At 40.5% G+C, this 8,291-nt stretch overlaps 1 long non-coding RNA gene across 2 annotated transcripts in view; it reads left to right on the forward strand.

Annotated features, from left to right (window-relative positions):
- Window positions 1-8,291, forward strand: part of LOC125486458 — a 267,656-nt gene that overhangs the window by 45,539 nt on the left and 213,826 nt on the right. The window lies entirely within an intron of this gene.

An 8,291-nucleotide genomic window follows, 5' to 3' on the forward strand; every position in this document is an offset into this window, starting at 1 on the left:
GCAGTCTGATAGCCTCCAAATATGCAGTACTCCCTTAGTATTACACTGAACTTTCAGCTCAGATTACATATTCATTGGTTCATAGAATCATAGAATCCCAACAGTGTGGAAACAGGCCCTTCAGCCCAACACTGACCCATTCCCCTATAACCCATCTAATCTACACATCCCTGAACACTACGGGCAATTTAGCATGGCCAACCCACTTAGCCTTCACATCTTTGGACTGTGGGAGGAAACCGGAGCACCCGGAGGAAACCCACGCAGACACAGGGAGAATGTGCAAACTCCACACAGACAGTTGCCCGAGGGTGGAATCGAACCCGGGTCCCTGATGCTGTGAGGCAGCAGTGCTAACCACTGAGACACCATGAGACTGGTCTAACCCATAACCTGCCAATTCAACAGTAAGGAGGGGAACTGTGCCAAGTTGAGAACAGAGGGCCTTATTTCCATCGCTGGTCTGAGTTGCACAGGATATATCTTACATTCAGAATACTACAATTGGCCTCAACTCCACGGTGCTAAAGGAGTGAAAATTGGCCAAGATTCTCATTCCTGATTTTTTTAATTAATTCACAGTATGAGGGCATTTATTGTCCATCCCTAATTACCCAGAGGGCTGTTAAGAGTCAACCACATTCTTGTGGGTCCAGAGTCATATGCAGGCCAGACCACGTAAGGATGGCAGTTTCCATTCCTAAAGATCATTAGTGAACCAGATGGATTTTTCCTGACAATTGACAATTGATTCATGGTCATCATTACTCTCTTAATTCCAGATTTTTTTAATTACTCAGAAAATTACCTGAGCTTCTAGATTCATGGTCTAGCGATAATACCACTACGCAATCATCTCCCCCTAAATACAGCAATCAGCAATCTGGGTCAAATACCTGTTGACGTGCATTGTAGAGACTCATGCCTAAACAGAGACTACCCGAGTGGAAAACTAGAATGTTTCATCCAGTCAATTCAAGAATGACAACTTATTTGGATTTAGATCCAAAAGTATCCAGAATATTCTGTATTTTCTTTTTAAACTGCAAGACTACTGGATGAAGTATATGAAAACTGGAGAAATAGAGCACTGCTATGTGTTGTAATTTGCACTGTTACTCAAGATGTCACTTATAAACTATTCTATGAATTGTTATTCATGAGGAACCGGAACCAGCCACTTGAATTAACATACAACAGCAATTTGCATTCACCTCGCACATAGAACATGGTAAAATGTGCCAAGGCACATTAGAGGAGAACTGTGTAAATATGTTAAAGCTGAGTTGACTATTGCAAATTTGATTAAAGTGGGAGTGGGTTGGAGCTGGGTGGGGGTGGGGTTCTTATGGCTTCCAAAACAGGTATACTTTATTTTCAGTTAAAAATAAGAGAAAACTTGAATTTTCTTAATAACACAGGCCAGCTAGAACATAGTTTCTCTCTTTTGGACCCCAGCATCTACATTCTAATGCATTTCACTGTATTATCAAACAAAGCATGAAACACTGAACCACATTAGAAGATAATAGGGCAGGTGATTAAAAACGTGAAGGGCTGTATGGTCCTTCCTACATCTCTTTCTTAAGGAGATTCTTAAAGACAGTAAAGGTGCAGAGAGGTTTAGAGAGTGAACTCTAGACCTCAAGGCCTAGACAGTTGACAGCATGGCTAGATATGGTGAAATGGCTAAAACTGGGGACACTCGAAAAGTCAGGATTAAAGGAGAGCAGAGATCTCATAAAGTTGAAGGATGGTGAAGGTTACAGATATGAGGAGGAAGGAGTTTAAAACAGGGATGAGAATTTTCAAGTGTACGTTTACCTAGAGTGTTCCTTATTTTCTCTTTGGAACAGCTAGTGGATAGCTGGTCCACAATGCAGAGTGATGCTAACTGTGTGGATTTACTTCCTGTACTAGCTGAAATCACTGTGGAAGCCCTGCCTTTTCAACCCGAGGCACAGTGACCCTTAGGTTAAATGAACTACTAGGTGTCTTTTTCTCTAATGGTGACTTTCACTGGAATGACCATCTTTGTACCAGTCAGATTAAACTCACATGCATCTTGCTCAAGAACAAAAGAATCAAAACAGGCCATTCAGCTCCTCCAATCTGCACCACCATTTACTTATATAATGACTTATCCTCAAGCTCCACTTACCTGTCTTTGATATCCTTACCAAATAAAAATCTTCTAACTTCAAGTCTTGATAGATCCATTGAACCCCACCACGCAGAGTCTTTTGCAGGAGCAATTTTAAAATGTCTGTTGTCTTTACACGAAAATGCACTCGTTGAATTTGCAAAAGTGATTGACTCTAATTTTAAGATTATGCCTCCTTGTTCTGCAGTTCTGTTCTCCTCCCCACCAGAGGAGATTATTTATCCAAGTTCGGAACAACATTGTGGGCTGAAGGGCCTGTACTGTGCTGTACTGTTCTATGTTCTAAGTGCGACCCTTAGGTATTTAAATACCTTGATTAGGTAACTTCTCAATTTTCTCATTCGGGGAACAGAAGCCAACTTCATACAATCTGACCTCATAAACTAACCCTTTCAACTCTGCCTCATTCTGGTGAGTCTGAGCTGTACCATTTCCAAGGTCTATATATTGTTTGCTGTCCAAAAGCAGTACCTTCAAAGGGAGTTTAATCAAGGTGCTATGCACACACGCAGAATGCTGACATTCAAATAATGTGACATGCATAATGCAAGGTTAAGTAACTTGAATCAGAAGTGATAATGATCAGCTATTCCGGCAAACATGAAACTCCACTATTTACCTTTAACCCTTCAGACTTGCTGTTGTAAAAGGTATGATTATGCCCAATATTCTATTGAGCAGACAGTTTCCGGCACTGCACAGTACATTCTGGATTGCTACATGCTTAGATGTCATAGATGAGCTCTTTATTGCGCATTCAGATGTGGAAGTGTGCAAGAAAGAAGAACTTGCATTTATCACAATCTCAGAACATCCCAAAGCACTTCACAGCCAACAAAGTTCTTTTGAAGTGTTATGAACTGTGGTATATATGGCACTTGTAATGAGCACAGCAAGCTTCCAAAAATAGTACTGCGATAATGGCCAGGTAGTCTGCTTTGGTGATTGTGGTTGTGGAATAATAATTGTTTAGGACATGAAGGATAATTCTCCTGATCTTCTTCGAAGTTATGCTTAAGGGATCTTCAACACCTGTCTAAGAGGGCAACAGGGGCCTTGGTTTAAAAAGAATCTTTCAGAAAGTCAAAAGCACTTTACAGTCAATGAAATACATTTGAAGCTCACTGCTGTAGTGTAGGTTTCACATCTCATCTAAAAGAAAGGACCTCTAGCATTCTGTTGTTTCTGAAGTGGGGTTTGAACCTACAATTACCTGACTCAGGGGGCAGATTTAGGAGGAGGCATAAACTTTCAGCGAGTTTGCAGCAGTAATTTAGTTTCCCACCCGCCCAGCCATGGCAGTTAGCAATCAAGTGATTTTAATTACAAATCAAAAAAACTAGCTGTTGACATTCAGCACGAAGTATTGTAAGGGGCATGGCATCCCGCTGGGGAAAATGTCGTTGGAGGGTGATTTAGGGATTCTGTGCAGAAAGAACACAGACAGACAGTATTAAATAAAGGGCATTCTGAAGGGGGTGCAGGAGCAGCAAAACCTTGGTATTTATATGCATACATCATGTGGCAGAACAGGTGGAGAGCAGTTAATAAAGCATGTAATACTGCAAGCTTTATAAATGGGGCGTAGAGTACAGGAGCAGGGAAGTTATATTAGACTCCAATTAGACCTCAGCTGGAATACTCTGTATGGTTCTGGGCACCACACTTTAGGGAAGATATGAACACCTTGGATGAGTGCAGGAGAGGTTTATGAGAATGGTTCCAAGAATAAGAAACTTCAGTTATGAGGATAGATTGGAGAAGTCAAGATTGTTTTCTTTGGAAAGGAAAAGGCTAAGAGGAAATTTAATACAAGTTTTCAAAATCATAAGGGGCCTGAAGAGAGTAGATAGGGAGAAACTGTTGCCACTTGAGAAAGGGTCAGAAATGAGAGGGCACAGATTTAGAGTAGTTTGCAAAGAAGCAAATGTGATGCAAGAAAAAGCAGCTTCATACAACGAACAGTTAGGGTCCGGAATGCACTGCCTGGAAAAGCGGTGGAGGCAGGTTTCATCAAGGCATTTAAGAGAGATTTAGATTGTTCTAAATAGAAGCAATGTGGAAGGTTATATGGCAAGGGCAAGACAATGGCACTAAATCATTATGCTTGTTCAGAGAACCAATGCAGACATGGTGGGCTAAATGGCCTCCATCTGCACTGTAACAACCCTATAACTCTGACTCTGTCTAAACTTCCCTTGTTGCAGGGATCGGGCTATGGAGAATGCAGTTCTGTTTCTCCAAGTGCTACACAGGGCAGCAAAGAATTTACATGCAGAATCGTCTCTGCTTGCTGATCCTTTCATCCCAAGCATTTGTTCGGTGTTTTCCACTGAGACCAAAGTAAAAATTGCTGTTGGGTTATATTAGCATATTAATATATTAGAATGAGGACTCATTGAGTTTGGATGGGCAGTTTAGTCCCTTTCCTGCAAGTTCCATTAAGATTGGAAAGAATGGCCTTCAGGCAGCTTTCTGCTAGATAATTTTAACTATCCACTCACTGTCTTTCTGGTGTATCTCTATTCATACGATTACAGGGTGTTTATGAAGTCCTTGTGCAACTGTAAGCTTTGATAACTTTGGATGTGCTCATAATAACAGGAAACTGTAAACAGCTTATGTAAGCATAAACCATAATAACATTTCAAGACGGGACAATCCTCTAATATAACTGCAATCTTTTGTACATTGCTCAATCTGATTTTCCAACAGTTCGTCTTTCCTCCACTATTGCCATTTTCAATCAGTTTCCGCCTCATTAATTGTGCAATAACATGAATATTTAAAAAGATTTATGAATTATGCTTTCATACGTCATTTACAGGTTGCTTCCATCATGCACACTTCAAGAACTATTAAGGATCATCAAACTAAAACAATGAACTGCGGATGCTGGAAATCTGAAACAAAAACAGAAGGTTCTGGCAAAACTCAGCAGGTCTGGCAGCACTTGTCGAGCGAAAATCCGATTTAACATTTCGAGTTCAGCATCCATTTCAGATGAAGGGTGACTGGACATGAAACAGTAACTCTGTTTTTCTCTCCACAGATGTTGCCAGACCTGCTATGTTTCTCTGGCAATTTCTGTTTTTGTTTATTAAGGAGCACACTTTTTTCAAGGACTTTAAACGCTCTGTATGAAAAAAACACTAAGACCATACACAGAGAATAGTCCCTTGAGTGAAATACAGAGCGCTGCCTGCCATAGGAACCATCTCAGATGTGTCAGTGCTTTGTGCAAAGAGGAGGAAATTGCAGAGGTTCGAGAGATAATTGGTCACTTATGACACTTTAATGTAGCAGCAAAGAATCCAGCAGCAGCTCATTTGGCTTCAACTTTGATGCAAGCAGTCTCAGTTCTGCTGGCTACTGTGGAAATGAGAGAAATTCGCGTGTGAAATGTACTTCTCACTCACAATGAGATGGTCAGTTCTTTTCAATCAATATTAATAGCGATATAATGAGTTTGATTGATATCATTAGGAAATATGGGTGTGGTGGATCTTACAATGTGAATGATGGTACAGTGCATTGGTTACAAGGGAATGGTCCTACAGTGAATGGTAATGTAATTGCACTGTTCAGTAGGATGTATCAATTTTACTGGGTTCTCTTGTATTGCTAGGCAGAGTAGCCACACAAATGGAGGTGGTTAGGGGAACATAACCTAAAAAGGAATAATAAAGAGATAACTTACAAAATATAGAGCGTGGCAGAGGGATTTTAAATTAAATGAATGGCTTTGTGTCAGATCATCAGTACTTAGTGAGCATTGTGACAGAGGGTGTCATTTAGCAAAGATAGAGGAGTGAGTCACTGCTCTTACAATAAGAATGTAAGAATTAGCAACAGGAGTAGGCAGGTCATTTGGTCCCTCAATAATGTTATGGCTGACATGATTGTGGCTGTAACTCCATTTTCCTGTCTGCCCCTCATAACCCTTGATTCCTTCATCAATTAAAAATCTGTATAACTCAACCGGGAATATATTCAGTGACTCAGCCTCCACTGCCTGCTGGAGAAAAAAATTCCAAAGACCAATGACACTCTGAGAGAAGAAATTTCTCATCTCCATTTTATACTCCCAAGGATAATGTGTCACTGCATTCAATCACTTGAAACACACATGTACACAACAAAAATAGGCCTTAAGTGAAGTTTGTCTTTCTCCCTGATGGCTCCAGTAGTGAATGTTTTATCAGTTGTAACTGGGCACTCAAGCTTGACTCCTGGTCTGACATGAGTTAGCTGAGGCTGAGTAGGAGGACTCCTGGCTAAAAGAGAAGGGAGAAAATTCAGCCAAGATTTTGACTCATAATTCAATGACTCTCAAGGAAAGTGTACGTACTGGATGTACAGTGAGGATAGTGGTATTGTCCATCATGGTTCAATAGTCTTGAACAATTCATGAGTGGACAATGGGCATTGCAGATATATATCTTAAAAATGAGCAGTACGTTTGGAAGAAAAATGTGAAAACAAATTGTAACTGTAGCAGAATTATTATAGTGGTTTGTTTGTTGTGGCTTTAGATTGTATAAATTCAGTGCTGTATCAAAATTTAGCATGTGGATTAGGTAAAGCTAACACATTCGCAGCATGGTGGCTCAGTAGATGGCTGTGCTGCCTCACAGTGCCAGGGACGCGGGTTCGATTCCAGCCTTGGGCAACTGTCTGTGTGGAGTTTCCACATTCTCCCGTGTCAGCGTGGGTTTCCTCTGGGTGTTCTGGTTTCCTCCCACAGTGCAAAGATGTGCTTTAGATGGATTGGCCGTGCTAAATTGCCCATAGGATCTAAGGTGGGGTTGGTCTGGGTAGGATGCTCTTTGAAGGATCAGTGTAGACTCAATGGGCTGAATGACCTGCTTCTACACTGTAGGGATTCTATGAGTTGGAAGGAAAATGTGACTTTATTCCCCAGTGTACAGCTAAAAGGAAATATTACATTTTACTATTGGAAAATTGAAGCCAAAATGATCTAAAGTAGATGATTATCTCATTAGAAGACTGGAACTTTTGATTTATCAAGACGTAGCCCTCGAAATGAGGATAAAACACAAGATTCCAAACTGAAAGATAGGAATAAAGCCTCCCCCATTCTGAGGTGTGAAAGCCAGATAGGTTTCTGTTCAGTCACCAGACTGACACTGAGACAAACAATAACTACTGCTGGTTGACCATCAACTTGGAGTAAAATGCTGTTTGGTCTGCCTGAAATATGTTGATTTTCCAGTGCTAATTGCTGGAGGCAACTGAGTGTTGCAGACTGACACACTTTACAGTCCAGGATTACATATTGTAGAATGCATAAAAATGTAGGACAGCCCCTACAGAGGCACAATGGGTAAACGCCACAGTTGAAGACTCTCCTGCTGCAGTACAACGAGGGAATAGAACTTAAGTGAAACCTCTTGAAATAAATACTTGACACAAAATGCACAACGCAAACATAACCTGTAATCATGAATGTAGAGAAGCATTCTGAATGGCACATATCATGAAAGAAATTGAACTGCGTGGCACTTCAAGTAATATAAAATTTGAGCTGATATGTAACATACTTACTCAAATCTTATGAATAAATTATATCCTGGGGAGAAACAATGTTAAATCTCCAGCTTGTGCTGAATTAGTTGATTTCAGGGAAGACTTTGTTTTTGGACTATAACTGGTTGCAGCATTCCTGGGTTAGGGACAGAGGAAAGACACACAATGTTTCCAGTACTGATTTGGGTCCAACACTAAGGATAGATTTAATCAAAGACTTCGAGATAAAATGGATAGAAAGAAAGAATAGATTGGGCAATCTTGGACGAAGGAACCTAACCTAAAAATTACAGCCAGGTCTTTCAGGAGTGGAGTTAGGAAACACTTTGACGTGCATAGGGTAGTAGATGTTTGGAACTCTCTCCCACAAACTGCAATTGAAATTAAGCCAATTTATTAATGTCAAATCTGAGATTAATTGATTTCTTTTAATGAAAGCAATCAAGGATATGAAGCAAGTGAAGTCTGGTCACATATCACCATAATCCCATTAACAGAATAGGCACTAGGGGCTAAATGGCCTCCCTTTGTTCCTCCTATAAAGAATTCATGGAATCCCTACAGTGTGGAAGCAGGC

The sequence above is a fragment of the Rhincodon typus genome, chromosome 29 (assembly GCF_021869965.1).
Source record: "Rhincodon typus isolate 14 chromosome 29, sRhiTyp1.1, whole genome shotgun sequence".
Lineage (NCBI taxonomy): Eukaryota > Metazoa > Chordata > Chondrichthyes > Orectolobiformes > Rhincodontidae > Rhincodon > Rhincodon typus.